We start from the raw sequence: 24,602 nt of genomic DNA on the forward strand, positions 1-24,602 counted from the left end.
CTGGGAGGACTGTAACTCTTACTCATAACCAGCTCCCTCCAACAAGGTCACGGGTCCACAAGCAGACGAGCAGCTTTAACATTTGCTGCCACCGAAAGAGCAAAGATCTTCCCTAGTGACTCTTGCCAGCTTTGGTACTCCAGCCTCCTTTCCCCTCTGCTCAGCTCCGTCTGCTGATTCACCTTCCTAACCTGGCAAAAACATAATGAAGTCACCACCGCAGCAGTTCAGGCAGCTCAGATCAGGACATGTAACAGAGTCATCCTGTCAAAAGATGCAAAGAAACTTGTGGATGGGGTTCAAAGGAGCAGAGCTTTTAGACGGAGCCCTGTCCATCTTGTAGAACTACCTCCCTTCTCATTTTAAACAATGATCCAGGACGAAGAGCTACTATTAGTTTACAGAGGTATCACTACTTCAGTCTCTATAGTATGCCAAACCTTGCCAAACTTTATCTCTTCAAGGCAAAAGCTCTGYCCTAGCTGGCTCCGAATAACCAAATGGTCTGGCAAACACTTCAGCCCACCTCTCATTCTGCTCTAGTCAACTAGATGGCAACTTTAAGCAAAAGACAAGTAATTTCCTCCTGGATTTTCAAAAAAAGTCCCACACTACATAGTTTTAAGCTGCAAGTATTGACAGTGCTTCCCAGATGACATCTAACAGTACATACTACCAAAACTATATATATATATATATATATWTTTTTTTTTTAAGTTAATACAGGCAAAGAGTTTTCCTTTGGCTACTGCATCCAAGTGGAAGCATTTAACACTGATACAAGCATGGATAATAAAGGGCCTATTATTAAGTATGCCAGACTGCAAAGCTAGCAATGGGCAAAAACGCAAAACAGGAAACTGTAATAGCTGAGATGGCAGCCTATACATAGCCAGGTTTCCTGAGGCATTCAACAAGGTCAAAATTCTTACCTTTTGAAGTAGCACAGTGCTTCACCAAAGGCACCAGAAGAACCATTAGAAGAATGCAATGGAGACAAAGACGCAAACAATTTTGGTTTTATACATCAACATAGCTCCTACTGTTAGTAATGTAGAGATGGAAGGGTGCAACATCAAGAGATTACAAGAAAAGGAGGCCAAACTCTGGTTCTGAACACTGAAGATTCCTGGAGACCCCAACAAAGTCACACAAACAGTGACTCTTCCCTGTTGCTCAAGAAAGCATGGATGGATGTGTCTGACATTCCCRAAAGTCTGCATGTTGGAAATTAAGCAGCGTAATCACATTGTTCAGCTAGCGGTTCCAGAAGCCATCGTGCACGTCGTACCAGGTCGCTAAGGTCCTGGGTAAGAAGTTTCAACGCTACTTTCTATCACTGTTCTGACAGAACAATAATGCCATGATAGAGTAAAGAGAAAAGTAGGCCTCAAAAGAAATACCTGTTATCCATTTGAAAGTAACAAGGATCTGCTCAGCACTAAAAGAACAGTTAGTCCATAAMGGTGGAGAGAGCTCCACTTGCTTCAGTGCAGACCCCAAAATCACCACAAGAACCAAGGCACAGGGATCTCAGGAAATGCTAGTTACAAATAAGGACAGAGCCTCCTTTGCCTTGCAAAGTCAGAGTCACAAGAGAACTGCTCTTTCATATAATACAGCATTTTCACCAAGAAGTCAAACTCCTCGGTTCAGCAGTGTTAATCTACAAATGCTTAAGTTTTGACACAACATTGAAGATCTGGTTGGAACTTTCCAAAGCATGAATTATGACAAAAATTCCAGGCTGGTCCCTTAGTTTGTTTCCCTATTTTTGACTCCTTCAAAGAGTTCTATCTATAATGTCCTGTGACCTTACTGTGCTTCCAAAAACTCTCATGAATTATGACAAAAATTCCAGGCTGGTCCCTTAGTTTGTTTCCCTATTTTTGACTCCTTCAAAGAGTTCTATCTATAATGTCCTGTGACCTTACTGTGCTTCTTTTAAGAACTTCAAATACAAACTAGGGGAAGCAAAAGATGCATAGCAGAATGAGGAGAAATTGAGAGAGAGATAGAGATAGATAGATAGAGAGAGAGAGAGAGAGAGAGAGAGAGAGAAATAATCCTTCCTCAAAATTAATTTACATAAATTTTAGAATACTTTTCACCATCCAGAAGTCTCAGAGAGCTGCCTTGCTCAACCTCCCCTCACTGTTTATATCCTTGAGGCTTACTTAAAAGACAGTTTGGTTCGACTAAAATTTCATTAAACTGTACCCATTCCTGCCACATTGCTTCATACAGCACAGATAAGAAGTCACTTTTCAAACATGTTTTTTCACTGCTTGTGAACTATGAAAAGGCTCTGATCCACAGCAGCTTCCTGCTGTTAATTATTTACTTATATAAAAGTAATATTTAATTATTTATATGTAAGAATAGGTAATATACAATCACTTTGATAAATTTGCAGGCTCTTCTCAACTTTACACTGGTCAGTCTACCTTTCTGTGATCAAGATACTTTAACCCTCAAAACCAGCAAATATTATTTTAGACATCCATACCGTGCATATGAAAATACAGCATAAATGTGAATAATTCCACATATATACAACACAGTAAGAATAAGGTATTTTTAAGTGTTTCATGCTCTATTTTCATCACATTGCACACACAGAATACATTTATTATTTGCAGTGCCTTAAAAACTGGCAGTCTGAAATGATACATCAGAGAAACATCATCTTTTTGTATAAACATAGAATAATGAGATACTAATTCCCCAATATTGAACAAACTGAAGAAGAAAAGCTCAAGCAAGTAAAAACATTGCAAACTGYGGTCACTACATGACCCAAGCAATCTGCACATCAAGGTTTCTTTGGGTTCATAAAAACCTTTTTGACCTGCTACATCAGCATGTTGAGTGTTAGCTCTGTGCACATACGTTTTTTTTTTGCTTTGCATAGACAGGTTTTTAAACACATTTATTAGTCTTGAAACTTCTGAACAGTGTTGTAATTTTGTAGGTAAATCTGGAGATCAATTCCCTACTCCTGCACAAAATCTATATGAAAATGGAACATGTGCTGTTTTCTAACAATAGTTCTGGAGTGCTGRAATCAGGGCAATCAGTTGAAGCTGTTAAGTGGACATGATTTTTACAYCCATGATGTGCTTGGATCAGAGAAAACAGTGAAAACACTCAAGACTGCTGATAATCACTTGAGCCTTATTTAAAAAAAAAAATAAATAAATGGATATCTGATTTCCAAGTTATCCAGTGCTAGATTTATAGCTCACAGATCACTTTGATGTGGATTGCCACTTTAATAATTTTAATGATAAAAATTTGCAAGTTAAATACTTCTGAAGACCATTAAGTGCTATAATTCAGACTGTCTATGCTGACTTATTCAGATAGACTCATCTGCTGCCAGTTGGAAAAAGCATCCCCTTTATAAACAAAGAAATAAGAAATAATACTTCAAAAATCACTGATAAACCACATTAATCATTTGCTTACATGCCAAGTGAACATAATAGTTGTCTTTGGATGATAGTACTTTGAACAGTGTCTAAACATAATGACTTACAAAAAGGCATATTTATTTAAAAATAATTTGTCTTCCTCTTTGCAATCCAGACTTTGCCTGTACACGCCATGGAAAGGATGACAGAGAACAAAATAAGAAAGATGGGCGAGTGCTGCATCTATTCCAATATGTATCTCCCATGTGGAAACTCGATACCGGAATAAAAGTGACATTAGTCTAGAATAATTACAGTCAGAGTTATGCTAAATGACGAAACTGTGCAAGTATTCACAGTAGCTGTCCCTGTCAAGTCCCCTGTATTGGCAAGTCCAAAGCAAAAAGCCTCAACACTTGCACTAAACTCAGTTTTTATGCAGTCACCCAACAGATGTCCCTCACAAGAAGAGTACAATTGAGTAAAGGAATCTGGATTTGCACAGACTTCTTCATAATTAACAACAGCAACTCTAGCACACACAGCACTGCGGTCACATTGCTGCATAACACTTCTATGGTAGCAAGCCCGATGCAGAGTACCTGATATATCCTATCTCTTATCAAAATAAAACAAAAATGACTCATCTACACAGTTCAGTAATGTGTCRCATGAACTGAATACTTGACCTCACAAATTCTTATTAAAAGTATATGCTCAATCTTTGCGTTTGTTCAACTATGAGGCAACTCCACAGCTGACATGGAAAGCTGAAAAAAAATATCTGTAAGATCTGGGTTCTTTCCTGAAAACGTTTTATGTTCCTTTAAAGTAGCCTGTTTATTTTATGAAATGTTTGGTTTCTCTACCCTGTTAAAGAATAACAGAGGCACCCCCCCTCAAATACACACAAAACAAAAGAGCCTCTCTGATGCAAATGAACATTTGTTCTCCAGGGAGGATAGGGATCTTTGTGGCAGCCATTAACAGCTAAGAGTGTCCTGCTCATCACCCCTGAATTCCAGCCGTGTAAGGCACTTCACAAAAGGCCTAATCTAACATTTTCTCTCCTTATTTTGCATCTTTAAGAACGGCAACATTCTAATGGAAATAGTATACAACAGTTTGTACCGATACAGCTCTATCAATTAAAAAAAAAAGTATAAACTTAAAATAACTTATTTCCCAACCCAGATGAAAACAGCTCTTCTAGTATAATATAATTCCTGTATGTTGTTCTAAAGTTATGTGATTTTAGCTGGAGTAAAATAGCTAGAGAAATGCAAGATGCCTATGTAAATAAGCTTTTAAGCCACCAGCACTTCAAGCCATGCTTGCCAATTTGGTGTTTATGTTTTAAATGCGACTTCTCTATTAAGTAAGCTTCAAAGGTAAACTTGGAGAAACTGTCTCATCACTATTAAGACTTGTAAGCTTTCCATTTTTTGGAAGACTGCTACATTTAGAAGAAAAGCCCATGGAACAATGTAATACTAAAGGGAAAAAAAAGTTCAGTTTTGTGGTAAAGCAGACCATTCTCTACTCGAAAATGGCACTGGAGTGAGTCATAAAAAAAATGAAGCCACAGAGAAATAAACAAACAAACAATCAAAAAGCATTAGAAGAATCACTTCATTAACCATCAAGCAGGCTGTGAGACCTGATTTTCATTTTCACAAGTTTTATGCTCCTCTTTTCAACAAGGTCATTCCGTTCATCTGTGTTAACACAGCACAACAGAGCTCCATGTCCACATTCTACACAACACTGTTGCCCCCCCCCCCCCAAAAAAAAATCAAGCTTAATTCTTTTACACTCCCAGAAAGCATCTTAGCTCATGTACATTGTATTGAAATGTAACTGAACTTGAAGGCTAATGAATCTTTCACACACACTGACTACTTACTTTCTTTGCCTCTCATATCCCTTGAAATTTGTTTTGTTAGCTGCCCTTGTGACTAAAAATTAGTTTGTAAAAGTAAGAGACGTTTCTTCRTTGGCAGAAATGCAACACTGGTATGAAGAGTTGGTTAAACCACAAATACAGGCAAAACCCTCAAATCATTAAGTAACACACTAGAATGAAGAAGCAAAAGGAGTTTCGGCAGGATTTTTCTGAAACACTTCATATAGCACAAATACTAAGACCTACAATATCCAACCTATCATGCAGAGAACACCTTACTCTCTGCGGTAAGCTGCTTGCTGAACTCTTTAGAGCAGAAGCATGAAGCTTAAACCACAGTTGCCTTCAGCAGGAAAATCAGAGCAACCTATGACAACCCATGTTCAGGATTCAAGACATGAATAAGATGCTCTGTCCTATACAAGAACTCAGATCTATAGAAACATTTCATACTAAGAGCATAACAGCACTTAGGAGGACAAAAATAATAAATGAAAGAATAGCTTGTTTGCCTATCTCTTTCGATATGTGACAGCAGAGAGTAATCAGGTAAAACCTGGCTGATGTTGAGTTTTGAGAAAGGATATACACAAAAATTCATTTGAGAGATGTTCACTTGTAGCCACGTCCCCCCACCTCAAAAGCTGCACGCGCCTTCATCTATTTCAGCCTGCTATGACTGCAAACAAGAGGTTAATAGTCAACCTAAATTAGTTTAGCATTTATTCCTCACAGGGCCACAAGCCTTAATTTCAACAACTCTTTGCATAACTTAAGGAATGAGCACGGTGCTCTCTTTATTTGATTCCTAAGCCACCCCTATCTGAAGCACAATGGGACATGTCACAGACACTTGCTTTGCTGCCCTCATAATACAGTTTAATTATGATGACTGAACTAACGGGCTCCCATCATAGACTTTTACAGGTTGACCCTGTGTCATCCTGATGTATCATTTTGCACCAGTTCAGTGCTGTAAATCAATTTAAGATCTCCAGCAGGTTGAAAAGGCTGGTAATGATGCTTTCTCTGCAGTCTCTGGGGACTCCACATTATACACAACTTACATTATTTATAAAGCTGAGATGATGTCTCCATTAGGCTTGTAAGGCTACTCAAATGAGCTTTTATTTTACACGCACAACTTGGACTTCACAGAGCAGACCACTGGCCACATGTGATATACAGTACATTTACGCCTCAGTGGAAAACAAGGTCACAATGCCTTCAGTTTTGAAATTTAACTCTTTATACCAATCAARGCAATGGATAATTTAACCAGAATAATTTGCCAGTATTTAGAACTATGAGAAATACCTTTATTAACCTTCATATTGCTTTTCTCTGCATTCAGGTCTTCACTTGGCATCAGACTACAGAAGAAGAGTGAACACTAAATCCATCAGCTTTTAAACACTTGATTTGACAGTTATTATTTATACACAAAGTGAAAGATCTGTCTGCTTGTTTAGTCACTTTTCTCCAATATTTTGGATCATCACATCTTCAAGGGTACACAAAAAGAGGTAAGTTGAACAGTACAGAGTAGAAAAAAAATATATTTGATTACATACCACAGTGGTTGAAGGGTCAAAACTGAAGCAAGGACAAACCCCTACCCTTAGGGTAACCTGATCACGCACTGAACTGATCCTCTCCAATAGCTTGGGAAGGATTATGGATCACCCAACTCAAAGGAAATCACTCTCAAGATCCCGCTTACAATCTGAGGTGAACTAACTGCTGGATTTAATCCCTACAGTAAGGGCAGGAAACTCAAATAAAAAGGATTTTTTTGTTCGTTTATTTGTTTGTTTTTCCCTCAGTGATGATCTTTCAGCTATAGTTCAGCAGTGAACAGGTAAAACTTAAAACAAAAAAATTCAGTGAGAACCTCTTATAAGTTTCRCAGCACTACTCCCTGATTCAACAGAAAGAAAAAATTAATATTAACTAGTTGCAACCAAAAGCTAAACTGTCATAATACAGTGCAGTAACTATAGACAAGTAAAAAAAAAAAATAAGTCAATGTTAACACCTCAAGTTTCTCTGCGTGACTTGCTCCTGTTGTTTGACACAACAAGGTGCATACATTCAGACACATGAAGACTAGTAGAATTATAGACATGTATCCCTAAGGATAAGTGGTCGCTGCAGGTTAGATTAGCTTCAGGTTTAAGTTTTATTCCTGTGTTCTATTTAAAAACACATACAAATATTAAAAAAACAAAAAGCAAGTATTTTAAGTTTACTCTTGTTGACTACTCCTCTGCTTGCAAACAGATCTGAGACATCAGCAACGACGGGTTTCAAATGCAGCTTTTTCCTAAACGTGTTAATTTCCAGAAACCTTAAACACTGACGTCCACTACATAGTGATATGGTTCATTTCCCATTTGCTCGTATCTGAAATACCCATCTACTTTTTATTCTTCTTCCCCTTGATCTAACAATACTGTCTTCAAATGTTAGTTTTCTTACATTCACTGACCATCATATTTTTTTCTACCTAAAATACCAAAATAATGATCATCTATCAGAATAAGGTACAGCTTATTCATATACTGTAAAAGCAAACTGTAAGGTCAGCTCACATCGGTTTTCAGATTGATCCACTAACAAAAGAGCAAGCCCAGCAGTCCTTTCTCGGATACAGCTCCCACTGACTTTGCTTTATAAAACAAAAAAGCAAGCAAGCAAGCAAGCAAGCAAACAAACAACAAACTCACAATTTGGTCCAGATCCTCCTGAATGTGTGACTGAATATTTCCACACCAACACATTTTAACAAGCTTTAAAGATCTCTATTCGGAATAAGATTATTTGGCTGTGGAGTCCAAACAGCTGAAGGAACTACACAGAGGAAAGGAAAACCATATGCATCCCAAGCTCCTGTTAACAAGGAGAGGAGGAAAAAAAAAAAAAAAAAGTGAACTTTCCTTGACCTCTAAGCAGAGATTTGTCATTAAAAAGCAAGAGGAGGGGAGGGGGCTGCGGAAAGGCCGAGGGGAAGCGAGGAGGGAGGCGAAAGGAGAGGGCAGCGAGGCGGAGGGCCGGCGGTGCCCGGCGCGGGCTYCCCCGCAGCACAAAGAGCAGCTCCGTGGGCCGGGGCAGCGGCAGGGCCACCTGCCTCCCCCGCGCACGGACCTAYCCGGCAAGTTCAGAGCGGGCGGGCGGCGGGAGAAGCAGCCGCCGGTCCCTCGCCGCGCTTGCCGAGCGGCGCCATCATGCCAAGCAAGCCCCGCCGCCGCCTCCCCGGCGCGGAGCCTCTTCCCGCGCTGCCTGCGGCCCGGCGGCGGAGCCCGCGGGAGCGTTACCGGCTGCCGGAGGGGCCGGGGAGCCGCGCGCCGCCGCTGCCCGCGCCCGGATGGCCCCGCTCCGCTGGCGTCGGGGGCTCGGGGCCGCTCGGCCTCCCTCAGCGCTGCCGCAGCGGCCGGCACGCGCGCTCCCGGCACGCGCACACGCACCGGCCGCCGGGGGAGCCTCGCCAAACTCCCGCCCCCGCCGCGCGCGGCGCCGCCCCGGGCCGCCGCCGCCGCCGCCGCCAGCGCTGCGCCCGCTGCCGCCCCGCGCCTGCGTCCCGCTCCGAGCCCAGCTGCCCGCGCCGCTCTCGCCGTGGTGCTGACGGCACCCGCGGCCGTGGGCGCCCCACACCATCCCGCAGCGCCGCCTACTTGCTTTATCCTCCCGAGCCTCCGCGGCCAGGACGCAGCCGCTCCGCGGCCTCCACATTTCCGCGGCCACCAAGTTTTCCCCGCAAGCCTCGGAGCCGGCAGGGTTTGAAAAGGCGCTTTTCTACTGGCTGGGGCAGCGCCAGCCGCTCCTGCGGCCCCTCGCCGCCAGGAGAGGGACTCTTAACTCCGAGTACCATGAGACCTGCAGTGCCAGTCAATAAGCTGGTAACACTCTGGTTGAAATGGATTTCATCCTGCCTCTTGYCTATAGGTGATTCCTTCTCTTACCTCTGACAAGTGTCTGCATTTAATACTGAGGTCGTTATTGATACAACAGTATCTTCTAATACCAGATCACTCTTTATCCCAAGGTCCTTCACACATGGACCTCATCCTGGCCACACTTACTATTGCAGTTACTCCTAATTTATGCAAGTAAACCCACTAAAGTGCAGGAGACTTCTGGTGCAATCTGATATGTAAAATGAATTCTTCCTCCATCCATGGTCCTCTGAAATAAAAAKGAATTCTATTTGTGTCTTCAAGCATCTCTTCAAAAGTAGATCTTTCAACTAAACTTTCTCCAAAAGTTTCTCTGAACTTTCAACCAGGTTTGGAGCCCACTTGAAAAAAAGAGAAGTTCACCAAGATGCTTTAAAAAAAAAAAAAAAAAAAAAAAAAAGTGTCTTTACAGTACTTAGATGAGAGTAGCACAACTGCAACTGAATTAAAACTGATTCCTTGGCAAATACCCTTTCATGCTGTCATTATTCCAAAAAGAAGATACAAAGTGAAAATGAAGAGCTTGTCTACATGAAAAATATTGTGATACATCTATACTGGCATAATTACACCACTGTACCTAGGCTAGTAAATTTTCCTGTGTATATGAAGCTCTAGGTATTATACTAACCTTCTAGGTATTATGCTAACCTCATTTCAAAATGCAGGGAAGCAAAGCTCAGGGAAGTCAAGGCCCCGCAAAGTACAAGTTTCACATAGAGGAACAGTATTCCTTGATTATTCACCTGTACACTTTGATGTGTAAGAGTCTGAAGAAACAGTCCTGAAATGGTCACAAAGAAAATGGCAGTAGTAAAAAAAAAAATAAGTCTTATGGCTGTGAGGTCATTTGCACTTCATAAACTAGAATGTATTCAGGTAGACRCACAGAGCATGAGGAATTCCTACACAGAATGACACCACAGTATTGCAAGGGAAGCCATGTAATTCTAAAAGGATCAGCTGGGGATCAGGTTTGTGTTTTACCACTTACATTTTGCACTTTAAGTGGCTCAGGATGAATGAACTTCAGTAATTAGCTTTAACCTGTATTTTATATTTGTACTGTGGGCAACTACAGATAGCAAATAAACCTTTCTACTTGCAGTCATACACTGCCACAGTGTTGCAATGGACTGAAGATATGCCTGGTAAAGGCTTATCTCAAGGTAAACTAAAATAYTTTTTTTTTAAAATTTGTCAATGTAATGACATTTTTTTCCTAAGCAAAGCACAGAAGAAACATGAGATTGTAGCTATTTTTGTACCGTGGTAGTGCCTAAAACAAAGCCAAGTGTGGTAGGCACCACAGTAATGTGCACTAAGAGCTTGGAGTGCCTTAATAATCCAGTCTCCCATAGCAAAATACACGGAAAGGACCTTACGTGCACCTGAGATCTGCTGTGCAGGCTGACTCTGCAGAACTGCGTCGGGCAGCGGGCTCCCTCCGTTCGCTTCCCATTGCTGGAGCATCTACTCACTACATGATTCACACTAAACAGATATGACAAGAAGATAATTAGGGAAGCACTGCAGTTTGTCAGGTGTCTCGTTAGAATCACATTTTTATTGCTTTTGTTGTTGTTAGGGTTGACTGGTTGGTTCACTTTGGCATGAGAGAATTAAATTATTCTCTACTTACACTGAGGCTCGGGGAAAATCACATTAATATATTCMCTTACCTAAAAAGGGTTATAAAGAAGTGTGACCCACTGACTTAAAAATTACTTAGTAATGCCTTTTTGTGATATTTAATAACCTGAATGGTTGTTCTGGGCAGAGCTGGTTAGAACTGCCTTATGCCAGATCTGGTGATAATAAGATTGGAGGACAAGCAAAAAAAATAGCAACACTGAAAAAGTCAGCTATGATTAGCAGCTGCCAAGAGACTTCCCTGGCAGGAGTATCTTGGTACACAGCCAAGTGAAAACGTTAGGCCTGCCACCCACTTTAAGATGTCCAACTCATATAAAACTGTCTAAACACACAACTCAGTCTGCTAATAGTATCGACAGCGTCTTGCTTGGATTCTGCACATTCACCAGCTCAAAGTCCCTCAGCTACTTCATTACATCCTAGTGAAACTTCCCTGGAATCTGACTGTTGTTTCTAATTGCCACGAGGAAACCAAGAAGGGGAAGCACAGGGCCACACACACCCAGGGCATGGAGCCTGAGGTCCTCCAACAGTGCAGGCTGCACTGCCAAAGGGACCTCCCTCCAACCAGGAGGCTGAACAGTTGTGCCGTTTTCAAGCTGTGACAGAAAATGTCTTTCTTTTTCTTGTGTCATACCCACAACTGCATCATTGCTAGCCCTGGTACACAGAAAACGGGAGATGAGTCTGGGAACCCATCCCATTTGGAAAGAGCCCAACATTTCATCTGATTAGGTGTGAATTCAAATGGCACCAGTCTTAAGGCCTGCAAGCCTAATTTTAATGGAATCAGGACAGTTACGCAGAAAAACTTCTAATAAGATTTTCAAAGGAAACTTTAATCTCTTAGATACTTTAAAAAATCTCACCAAGCATGTTGCTAATACCTTTAAAATCTGCCAGAGACAGATTATCAGAAGGCATGGTGCTAAGAGATACCCATTACACTGCATATTTTTATACTATTAGACTGTATGTTAAATATCTAAGAAATAATACTTACAATAATAACAGTAATAGCTTTCAATGTTCCTCTAAAGCCAGAGTTTATGATTTTGCAGATTATGATTTAGTATTTCCTGGTAACCTCTGCCAGGCAGTACATATTTCATCTGGCTTATTCAGGAGGCTCCAGGTACAGAGATTGCCTCCTGGAGACGCTCAAGTGCCAAAATCGCCAACTTCACTTCGCCTTTGTGTTCACCACATTTCTTCTAGGAAGGACAGTCAGTAATTCATGGAGCTTCAGAGGCAATAAAACTGTATCAAATACACAAGTTGTTATTTACATGTAAATAACTGAAGTGGCCATTTTCTTTTCGACTGCTACAGTGTTGCCCACGCATGGGCAGACAAACAGTGTTGCCTGGGGATGGGGTGGGGTGGTGGCCTCTTAAGAGGGCCAAGGAGGCTGGAGGAACTGCTCGGACACAGAAGTGAGTTTCACCTGTCCCACCAGAAGCCAAATGAAGCTCTTCTGTGCTAGAAGTTGGTCTGTTTGATTCTTGATTGCCAGGATTCAATTTTGCATATGCTGAAGAGAAGTTTTGAGCTGACACTGTAGATTGCACATAAATGTAGAACAACTTAATTGTGAAAGGCCTTGAAGGTTGAAGCTGCAATGTGAGGACTCTCTGKGCTCCTGCCCTGGCGCGTCCAGCCGTTTACTACAACAAACCGTTTATGAGTTTGTCTCTCTAGAGCCCAAGGTCCTTGCCTCCTAATACACTAATATACGTCAAAGAAGTGCCCACTTCACTCCTTAACTTGGAAACTYTACCTAAAGAAGACCATGATTAACTGAGATTTACACAGAATAAATGTGGAACTGATAATTTTGTAAGATTAATGAACTGCATGCATTTCCCTCTGTTACAATAAATAAGGTTTCCACAGTACATCCATCTGTAGATGCCAAAAAGGTCTGTGATCAGTTGAGCAGTTGTTCATCTTTTCCACCCTTGAGATGATGGGATTCAGACCAAAATTCATTACTTGCCTAAGATTAATGTACCCAGTTAAAGCTGCCAAGAGACCTCTTAAGTTATGAATCGAAAAGCTTTGGGTAGAAACCAGGTACTAAGCAGGGCACTCCCTTATCTCCTTTATTGTCTGTTTTCTCTATGAGCTCTGATGTAAGGACTTTGCTCCATCAGTGTTACATTACTGGTAAAGAGGGAGGATGTTAGGTTGCACTCTGTCCTGGAGATAAATCACAGACTGCTGCTGAGTGTAGTATTGCTGCCTGCTACACTGTAAAATACTGTACCTGGTGAGGAATGAAGTTCTCACCCTGGATCTTGCCTGGGTCCATTCAGAAACTTTTGAAGAGTTTCACTCTTCAGTAACACATAATGGACTCTATATAACCCCAAAATATTAGTCCTTTAAAAATTGAAATTCTCTTCAGTCACTTGGTTTAAAAAGATCTACATAACTGGAAAAGCCTAACTCTATTACTGGTTTCTTGGAAAACACCACTAAGATAAWTCTTATCTCCTGTTTTAATTACTATTTTCAAGTTCCTGCAGTCCTTGTCCTAGCTACATCTTGTTGCAAAAGCTACCAAAGAATGACATTTACCAAAGAATGACATTTATTAATGACATTTATTAACCCTTCTGACAGTGTTAGCGTTAGTGGCTTCTGCCGGTTTAGACTGGTTTTAAGGAAACTTGGATGGCTTTTTTTTTTTTTTTTTAAGGAAGGAAGAATTTCATTTCATTTTGAGCACAACTGTAAATGTGGTTTTAGGAGAACTACACAGATCACAGCAACAAGGCTCCCTGATGAGTACAGAAGGCTAGGAGATGGCACTGAGGAATTCAGTGAGCTTGTGGAATCACTGCATATGGAAGAAGGCAGCTGCTGGGTGCTGCATTATGTAGTTAAAAAAAAAAAAAAAAAAAAAAAAAAAAAGCCACTGTTGTTCCACTGTTCATGAGCAGACAGAAGCCAAAAAATCAAAAGGATTCCTGTGAAAAAATGAATAGCTAACTCTTCAAAAGGCAAAACTGCATTCAGTTGGCCTAACGAAGTCCATGCGGCAGGGCACAGAGCATGCTTGCATGTTCCYGATTCTTCCTTCGCTCTTTGCTTAAAGTGCTGAAGAAATTGAACTAAACAGTAGGTAAATTAGCATTTAATTAGTCTTCCCAAATCACTGGGTTTTTCATTAGTTCTCTGTAACAGATGGTCCTGGGAATGTATTGTATTAGTTTCTGTTTGCCCTTTTGGCATGAAATTATCTTGGAGGTTTTAAACATCCTGGCAGTCATAGAGTGTTGAAAAGGGTTATCCATAAGAAAAGAGCATTAAGACCTATGTCAAACCACCATTAATAGCCATTTTTTGACATAAAATTTGAGCAACTTAGGCTAAACTTTATATACTATTGCACAAATCACATCTGTAAATCCTCATTATAAATTAAATTGCAAAGTCTAACATTTACAAATTGTGAAAGTTCAAAATGAAAATTGCTGATATTATCTAAATTAAATATTCAGTTCAGGTGCATCTTGATATCTGTTCTTAATTGAGTGCTCACATATGTTTTTTTCTGAAAGATGCCCATCTCATTCAAAGCACAGAACAAATTGTGATCAGATAATAGATAGTGACTTTTTTTCTCCTTTGTTTACTGCATGTGCCACAGCCTTTTATCGCATGCAATTCCTACTCTGAACATCCAATTATTAATTTAATAATAGGCTTCACAGTTCTCAGTATTGTAGGGCCCAGCCAATGCTGCTTATCCCTGTAAGTTTGAGTTTATAATCAAATTTATTTTGCTTTCTCCCCACTTTTCTTTCATTCTATCTGCTGATCACTATCTTGCTCCTGGCTTCCCATATAATCTCTTTTTTTACTACTAGTTTCCCATTCCCATAAATGCCTACCTTCTAAATTCTTGTCCTAAACTCACTATCTTCTTGTCTCAGTTTTCCACTGATTTTTCTCTTTATCTTTTTACCAAAGTTACTTCCGTCTCCTTACAACTCATTACTCATGTGGTCTCAGCCACCTCTTTTCATTTAGCCCCAATTTAGAAACTCTCCCAACCCCTCTTCCTGCTCCATGCTCCTTGCATCTGCTGTTTCTACATTCGAATCAGACAGCTTCATCCTCCAAGTAACATGACTGTTAGCACTCAGTTGTTCGGACAGCATGAGGGAGACTCTCCAGGCAATATCACAGGCAAGGCTGTAGGCACTGTAGGACAGCTCTAGCAGAACCACACTCAGGTTCATGCTGCAGCTAGCCAATATGAAAARCATCTTTGGAATATTTAACCACAACTAAAATCTAACTAAGAGTGGTTTAATGCTTATAGCTCACTGCTTAACTCAAAATTCATCTCTCCTTTACCCGTCAAATTTCATTTCTCTTCCTGAGTGGGCTCTTGATCCTCTCCCTGTCTCTCTCTCTCAAAAAAAACAAAACAAAACAAAACCCACTTTAGTATTTTCACCACTTAAAAAAAAAAAAAAAAAAAAAAAAAAAAAATTATCTTTTTTTTTTTTTTTCCAGGAAGACTTGAACTGTTTTACAGTCACTTTCCATACTTCCTCAGGCCAGAGGCACAGATCTAGGACACTTACTGTTAGCTGAAGTTCTAAACAAGAAAATCATTATGCTCTCAAAATAGGAAGTACAGGGCAGCCTTAATTATAGACGATGATCTCAGTATACTAATAATATAATTTAAAGAACCAAAGCATACTATACATATCCAGAGAGTATGCTATAGTAGAGGTGTCAAGGAGAAGAAGGGAAAAGGCTTTATGATTTATCAACACTTAGGAAAATAATTTTCTAAATCCCTCAGTCAATAATGCCTTAAAATGGCAAACAAATGCAATGTAGAAAGAAGGCACRTAAGTGTGCCTCTTCAGAGAGTTAAGTATAAAGTAGTTTTCAATGCAGGACATTTTATTTCGGTTTCTAAAAGTACCACCTTTGTGGATATAAATCAAATTCTCTGCACGGAGATCACAGAAAGCACCCAGAAAGCTGCAAATACTGCAGTACTGCCTTACTCTATCTGAAATCCTGTAGTGGCCTTAGCGCCGTTGGTTCAGCTTCTGCAGTGCCCATCCTCACCATATGTGAACCCTACAGGGCACCCTTGCTCGTTGCTTGGGTGCCTCAGGGCTTCAGCACCTAGAAGAGGGAACTGATAGAGCTTCTCGCCCTCATGAAGCAAAGCACACACTTGCCGCAGGGCAACCAGCTGGAGAAGTGTGACAATTTATGGCCTGCAGTAAGGCAATCTTGCACTGTGATCTCATCAAATCTCGAACAAAACAGGTCAAGCTTGGTCAGTGGTCAGATGAGACACACTCCAGGGAAAATACAGATTCTATAAGAAATGGTGGTTTGGGATTCAGCTGACGGAACTGCCGAGGCACCGTTGCAAATCTATGCCTCCTTCTCAAATGCCCCAGATCCCTAGTCTATGGGCCTATTGACTGCTSGGACCATATTTATCATTTTTCTGATGAGAAGCAGAATTACAGTTATGTCTTATAATAAAATTAAATAAATAATAAAATTAAATAAAACTTTTTTTTTTTTTTCTACAGAATGGGAAAATATGCCTTTTCCTTCACATTCACACCACCCATCTATTCACAATCCCACTTATTGGCCCTCCACACTCCCCTAATTTCCGCAGATACTGATGACTAGCATCAGTTTTCACTTCTCGTGGTTTCATTCATACATTGATTTTAAGTTCCCTCATTCAAACACCGTATCTTTTCCTTGCACATAAAACACCACATGCATGTAAAATAGTATGTTTAACTGTCACGCTCCAAAAAAAACACACAGTTGTATCCTCAAATAACTAAATATAGTGACAACTATGCTTCCTAGGGAATTACGTAGTTAGAGTTACAGTGTAGTTAACAAGTTGAAATTTAGTGAGGATTCCAAGCTGCCTRCAGTGGCTCAAGAGAAAAGTGCTCATGAAAATGCTGATAACTRCAAGCAGTCAGGCACTGCTTTCCTATCTCACTCACAGTGTAACACCTCCTGCAGAGTGATCACTAAGGCCAAAAATGAATTTACAAACCTTGCACTCTTCGTACGTCTGATTGAATGCGTATTATCCTACCAGTCTAAACAAAATCGTTTCCAGATTTTTTAGGCTGAAAAACATATAAATTTTATGTTCTTTCTTTTTTTTTTCTTCTAATGCTATTTTTATTTTACTTTGTCTTACGGTTCTTCGTCTTTGAAAAAAGTGAGTCAGAGGAGCAATGCCTGCTTTATCRCTGATTTGTGGTGTATAATCATGTTAAAGAGAGATCACTGGTCTCCTAGGTACTACAGTGCCATTTATAACAGACAATTATCTCTGCATGGTGCARTTCTCGTGATCTAGTGATTGCAAATGCTTGTTATCAGTTCAGAGCCAGCTAAATACTGTGTGCTTCTCTCCAGAGCTGATTTGATTTTCCAGGGCTGTCTGTTTGCAGCCCGGTTTGCAACCTGCACACCCCGAGCGTGAGGTCCTTTAGATGTGATCTGCGTGGGGCAGAATCTGTGTCCTGTTCGCACCTACTACATGCAAAGAATATGGTACAAAAGCAGAGAACAAGAGCATCTGACATGAGGAAATGTCCAGCCATTGCCCCGTTCCAAAGAAAGGCCCTACTATAACAGTGACAATTGGCAAACACCAAAACAAAGGGCAAAGGGGATTGAATCCAGTGGTACTGTTTACAAAAGGGAAATGTACCCAGACATTCTAGCTGGTTTTAAAATTAGCTGGAGAAGATGCAAAGAAGAAGCCCAAGCCTTAAAGATCTCTGTACATATTTACCACTAATGAGCTCTATGATGAATAAATGGGGACAAAATAAGGAGTGTCAGCCAGTGGTTTCCAAGTCAGTCTTTCCTACTGGGGCCTGTATGATAATTGCATCTCCACTATCTTTTAATCGCAATCAGGCCTGGAACTGCATTGTGTTAAACGCTATACAAACACGCACTGAAATACTGCACTTGCTCTGTGATGTTGTATGAACTGGCAAGGGCAGCCCCTTACATTCACGGCCACRGCTCGTATCCGTGCAGCTCCTGGTGGGCATGCTCATGCCTTCATTTGCTCTCTGCCACCCTTCTCTGCTTCCTCCCGTCCGCACCCAGTTAGATCACATGGCTGTTCCTCGCCACCTGCTTCTGCAGCCTACACTGTGCCTGTCACCTTGGTGACATTTTATTACTGCCAATGCCTCACTCCTCCCTAAAATCCACCAAGTTTCCTTAGATGTCCAAAGGATCTGTGCTTTGAGGATTCTCAGAAGAGTTGTACATTTCCATACATTCAGAGCAATTGAGCAGATGCCCAATTTGCTCTATTAGTGTTATAAGCAGTCTATTAACACTGAGAAATCACTCTGAAACCCTCTCAGTTTGCTAAGATGACTGTTGCATGCAGGTTTCATAGTGCTAAACAATCCCAAATTGTTTGGCATTCTTCTTGCTAGGATTTTCCACTTGTGAGTGTGCATTGGGATGTGGGTGCTTTTTTCCCTTTTAAAAAACATCAGCTCAGTGGCTACCAAGAATATAAATGCAGCAAAAGTATTATAACCACAGTAAGTTATTACATCCTTGGAGATCTAGCAAGTGATAAGTCAGAGTCCTTGTATTAATAAAATGGATGGCTAAACTTCCCTCATCTAGACCACTCCACTAAGGTCTTCCTCAGGTGCATAAGCGATGAGGAAGGCAGCACCCTGCAGCAGCGCAGATGCTGCTTGTGCTGGGCTGCAGCATTTCCAAAAGCAGCCCAAGGCTTTTAAAGGGACCATGCTCYGCTTACCAGAAAAAAAACAACATAAACTACTATTTAATACTCCATTGTTTTCCATCAAAGGGTTTGCCATAGGCAGGAATRCTGTAGTCCTCTTTCCACCACTGATCATCACTGCATTCACCACTTCAGTTATCGGGTACAGGTTGAGCAGGCAGAGGATACCTAAGAGGACTCTGGCTCTCTTATTGGGGAGCATTACATTATTTTTCTCCCATCCCCATCTAGACTGACTTTGCGTTTGCCTCCAGCCAAGGTTACTGAAAGACGAGGACAAAAGATGATTTAATTSGCATCTAATGGTCACACATACAGACAACTTTTTGGTGACAGAACTTTCTTCCCCCTTATAGTGAGGGAAGTGACCTTCCCCTTCTGGTGTTACGGCCTAGGAAGGGGAGKACAGTTACACACTGCTACCAGCAGATCTTGTGAAGCCTGAGCCTCACTCTCAGCATGGCAGACATGACAAAATCTTCCCTATTCTCTTCAAYGGCATTACTATTCAATGGCATTACTAATAAATAACATTACTACTTCTCTCTTTCACAATATCTGTCTTATCTCCAATCTTTACTTAGACATAATTTCAAACATAGAAGACATATCCATACCATGAACAGGCAACCCTAACTCTGGCATGAGATTCACCCCATTATGTGCTAGAGAGTTGAAGCTTAACTTTGGGAAACTGCAAGACATGGTAGCAGGAATGACTACTCCAAACTTGCTGCTGGCCTTGAGAGATAGTTGGGGCCAGCACGCTCTTCTTGCCTAAGAAATGGCAGACTCCACTTCAGATTTCTCTCCACAGCAAGTGGAAGCAATTAAACCTAAACATAAACTAGAGTTCCCAGAATGCTCCCAAATTCCTGGATGTKATCCAACCACCTTTCTGCCTCACATCAGCACGAGACGTGGGTACTCATTAGGCTCTCATTTTGGGTTTCACTGCAGGGTGAGATCCACGGACACCTTTGTTGACAGGGTGCTGTGAGACGCTTTGGCCAGGACCATGCTCTGCAGAACTGGGAGAGGGAGAGCACATTTGCCACCTGAGCCATTTTTCCTTAAGCAGATTTCATTTACTATCCGCTCAAATAGGAAAGCACACAGAACACATCTTATTTCCCACACACAATCTCACCATCAAGGGAATCTTTGAATGTTAAACCAACAGCCAACTATTCCAGTAACTTTTACAGAAATCAGGTCCTTTAGAACTGTTATATGTCCCCATTTTAGAACTACACTGCTTTTCTTAAACCTGCAGTGCCACATGAAAATTTAGAAGTCCTGAATAAGCATCCCTTTTCAGAGAAAAAAGGCACATGCCAGCACTGTTCCACGCTGTGCCTGAAGCCCCCCATCGAAGGCTGGCTACTTRTTCTTTTTTAACATCCACTGAGATTTGAAAAAAAGTGGAAAGGAACAGTAGAAAGGGCTTTAAGTCTTCTGAATGACTTTTGTTAATCTAAAACCTTTTTAAATATTCTAAAAAAAATAAAAAATAAGATTCTCCTTTATGGGAAGGGCAGCTGTTCAGGCTAACTGAGGTCGGTCTGCAGTTTAAAAACAGTTTTTGAAATTACCCAGTTAACAAACTCACTTCAAATCTTACAGMATTAGGTAACAACATGTGGCCCCACAGTGGATGACCACTAGATAATTCCAATTTATCTATAAAACAACACCATATTTTGCACTATCTATTTCTACTGTACAAAGCTGAACTTGTAGTTCTGCCAAACCTGGGTTCACAGCAGAGTGGGAATTTGCTAAGAGTTTCAAACAGATCAAGGAAAGGAAAAAAGAAGTGAAACTTCAGAATTTGGCCAGTGATAAGAGCAAATAGATCTTATTTTTTAAAAAACATTTTTTTTTGCCTATTAACACACACACACAAAAGACTGTTCTTTCAATAAGCAGAAAGAACAAGATGAAGGTAGAGAAGAAAATAACTTTGCAAATTTTCATATATGAAAGATATTGCAAAGTCTTGAAATGTTGTTGTTTTAAGAAATTTTTAACCTACTATTGAGTTTGTTGGAAAATTAAGATCTATTCCTCTCTCCCAGAGAAAGAAAATTTCTTTTGCTTTCTGAATGCTTTAGATCTGAAAGCAATCTGAATGCTTTACATCTTTATGCTAGAAGAGGCCACAGATGGGGAAGCGGTTTGATCAATGTGTGAGGGATTAGCACAGAATAACAGTAAGATATATTATACTATCAAAAAACAGCATGTCTGGAAAGAACATTTTGAGCATAAATTAATACTGACCTTAGCCAAAATAACTTGCTCTCTTCAACATCTGCAGCTGTGTAATTATGAGGGAGTTATCTGGCTTTGCATACTTTTTTCACATCTGTCGACTAAATCATAAATAGAATACAAAAATCTAGCACAAGGGAACATTATATGGATTTGTGAAGGATTTAGGTCTTTTAAATAACAGACATATTACATTAGGACACCGGTATATTTTTCCCCTTTGTGATAGGTATAATATTGGTCCAATACTATGCCAGTTCCATTATGTAATGGAAAAACTGTATCTGTTTTCCTCTGATGAGCTCTCTGAAATTTCCAAACATGGGTAAACAGACTACAGTATATGAGACAATAAGTTTGGCATACATCTATGAAACTTCATACTTCTGGGATGAGTAAAATGAATAAGCCCTTATTTTAATTGTCTTACAACACCATGTGTGAGCAAAAGCAGCAGAGTGGGAACAGATTGTAAGAGGACAGAGATTTTCACAAATGTAGTTCCTACAGCAAACTGGTGATTCTTCATCCTTTTCAACATCACTGGTGGCTTCCAAAGACTGAAGTGGGAAGCTTTAATGGAAATGGGCAAGGCAGCAGTATTCAACAGAAGTGCCAACATTCTTCAGCATGTAGCATGCAAGTTACTGAAATCAGTGGTATGTTATATTTCCCCTGCCTGCAATATTTCAGGTTATGTTATGGTCAATCCTAGATGACAAGGTGATGAAAATGCATGGGTGTAACATGCCTTTATTTCAGCAACACGTGTGACACAAGTACTAAAATACCTAAAGTATAACATTGTTCTGAATAATTCTGTTCTAAATATTCAGTTGCCAACTGAGATATTTTTATGATGAGATGTTGTTGTCTCATGCTTGAAAATACTATGTGAAGTGTTCTTAAACTATATTCCAGAGTCACGTAAAAAGCTTAAGCAAACCTTCAGTATCCTTTGCTCACATTTTGAATAACAGTTGCACTTTCAATTCACAAAAATATTATATTCTGTAATAATTTTGTAATACCAAATGATAGGTAAAGAAGGTGATGTTCCAAATGGGTAGTGCAAACTGATATAATTTTACTGTACTAAAAGATATAAGGACAATAAACTATAAATACATAACCAATTTTTTAAAAATTGCATGCATGTGCAGACATAAAATAAACAAAAAAATCAACCTCAATTTATAAACATTAGGGAAGATGATGAAATTCCATGAGATTCCCCTAGTACAGCCACCAATATGACTTGTAACTTAAAGCAAGCAAAGAAAGTTTTCATACAGTAAGAATAGTGAAGGAAATCATAGAAAGTAAATGAAAGTAGTGGTGACAGATGTGAGAGGTGATAAACACACTTCTTACTTGGTCAAAAACAGTTTTCTTTTTTAAATGAATTGTTTTCGTCTGAATTAGGATAATGAAAACAGCTCAGACAAATGCAAGCAATAGAGCAAAAGAGAAAGGTGGAACTGCATCTTAAGAAGAAAATGCTTACACTGCTATGAAACCACTGCCTCAGATTAGCTAGAAGGCCACTGCTTAGGAACAATGGCGGTCTCTGTAATATCTCCTTTCTGCAYATAAACTTGTGAACATGTATTAAACGTTGAAGAATAATTTTAAGCGTCTAAGGAAACACAGCAACACACAGAAACAGAAAAGGTTATACTAGGTGGTTTCCTTTTTTTTTATATTATTATGAATTATTCACTGGACTGTAGTAAAGTGGCACAGCAGGTTATTTTCCGCAGTGAACAGAGACCTGTTATTCTAAATGCTGAGGAGCAAAGCTGCAGCCGGGGTGTGGTTTCCCTGAACGCAGCGCTCGGCAGAGAGCTTAGTGCATCACTTCTTACCCCGCTGCCCTGCACACCACGTCTCCTTTTCCCTCTCTCACTGCAGCCCACCATCCCCGCAGCTTATGGCTACACAGACATTTCTTTCAGGGCTCTGACTACTACCTTATTCTACTTCTCAACCTCACTACCCTKTGCCTACAAGGCACTGTCTCCTCATTCATGTCCTTCCAACTCTTTGTGGGGAAGCTTATTACTTTTAAGCACAGAGTATGTACACAGCTCTACAGTCAATGCATGGATTATCTTCACGTACCTACAGCTTCTCCAGTTTTCTCTACACTTCTTAGCTTTGTGTAATCTAAACTTCAGGCTTTTAAACTTCAGCCATTAAAGCCAACATTAAAACACATCCAACAACCTCTTTATATCTGCATAGTTCTTTCATGTAAATCCAACATTTCTTGAGAAGTTAAATCTGCTTGTTTTGTGATGCTTTGGAACTGAAAACAGACAGCCTGGCTAGCTGGAGCCTAAAAATGCAATATCTACAGTGAATCCAGTTTTATTTTTGGCATCATGATGTGTTTGTCTCAGCTGTAATAATAGTTACTGTGTTTTAAAACAAATATCTAGCAACCAAACAACTCAGATATATTTCAAAAAGCCAAAGCCAGTGCATTTTCTTTCACTTGTCTGACAGTGTCATTCATTTACACACTCCTTATCAAGCCACAGGTCATTTTTAATAGGAAGAGAAATGTGGGATTGCCTGAGATGGATAACTGAGTTAGAACTGGGTCAAGTTACCCTTTGGAAGAACTGAGCAAACAAAACGTGAAGCAGAGAAATCCACTGCCTTTCYCGTGGAGTTTCATGCAAATACGCTCCTCAAACGCACCCCGGCTCACCCACAGCACTAGGCCTTCAGAGATGCAGTTTCACGAACAGTTTACGCAGTCACTGAAAAATCCTCAAGCCTTTCCATCCTCTTCCTTGCTCATTCCTGCCCCCACTGCACTCATTTGTAGTGCTGATCCTGGTTAAAACCGAACAGTGGTTTTGTTGGTTTGTTTCTGACCCCTAGAATGGTCAACAGCAACTGCTGGGACTGGCATGAGGACGAAGGTGTTGGGGAAGCAGAAGGCAAGAGCCAGGTGGAAGTGCAGCAGGGTTAGCTCTGGGTGCAGCTAGAAGATGCAGCTGAGCCTCCCTAGTGACTCGCTGCTGCCAAAATCAGCAGCCGCACGCCCTCCTTCCCCCTCTTCTCTCCACCTGTTTGCAGCTGTTGAGCTTGCCCTTTTTCCTGCATGCAGCCAATTCCAAAACTCAAGTGACCTTGCAGCGAGCCAAGTAAGCTCATTAAACCACCAGGCAAYAGTTTCTGGGTTTTGACTCTATGGGAGCTTAAATAGCCCGCTGAAGGACTAGAAGCAGTGCATGAGACATGTGAGGAAGACTCAGGCAGCAGCAGGGGTGCAGGTTGGGGTGTCAGAAGAACTGTCCCCTTTCGGACGCACTGACCTATTAGTTTGGCTTAGCTGGGTCATCTAACTGCATCCTTATGCTGCTTTGGCTGCAGTGCTGGCTTATGTCAGCTAAAGATGTTGTGAAACTATATCCTGTGTCCTATTTCAGCCATGYAGGTAAGCAACAGATTTCCATGAGCAATTCACATACCTGCAAGTTAAAAATATGCTGATGTACCTTTTGCATCAAAGTCCTATCTCAGGAGCCACATGTAATTCCACAGGA

The 24,602-nt window shown here is 40.6% G+C and overlaps 1 protein-coding gene across 4 annotated transcripts in view; it reads right to left on the bottom strand.

Annotated features, from left to right (window-relative positions):
• Positions 1–24,390, bottom strand: part of SMAD1 (SMAD family member 1) — a 56,672-nt gene extending 32,282 nt beyond the window's left edge. The window contains exons 1-2 of one of the 4 annotated variants that reach the window (XM_026042622.1): positions 8,640–8,661; positions 8,052–8,214 (exon numbers count right to left, since the gene is read on the bottom strand). The gene's annotated coding sequence lies outside the window, so the exon portion shown is untranslated. Of the gene's footprint in view, positions 1–8,051; positions 8,215–8,639; positions 8,673–10,663; positions 10,684–24,371 lie in introns of those variants that run through there. The other 3 variants (XM_026042625.1, XM_026042626.1, XM_026042623.1) reach the window with 3 other exon arrangements.
• Positions 24,391–24,602: the final 212 nt, after the last annotated feature.

Source organism: Nothoprocta perdicaria, unplaced genomic scaffold (genome assembly GCF_003342845.1).
Source record: "Nothoprocta perdicaria isolate Ctin4 unplaced genomic scaffold, notPer1 scaffold_31, whole genome shotgun sequence".
Taxonomy (NCBI): domain Eukaryota; kingdom Metazoa; phylum Chordata; class Aves; order Tinamiformes; family Tinamidae; genus Nothoprocta; species Nothoprocta perdicaria.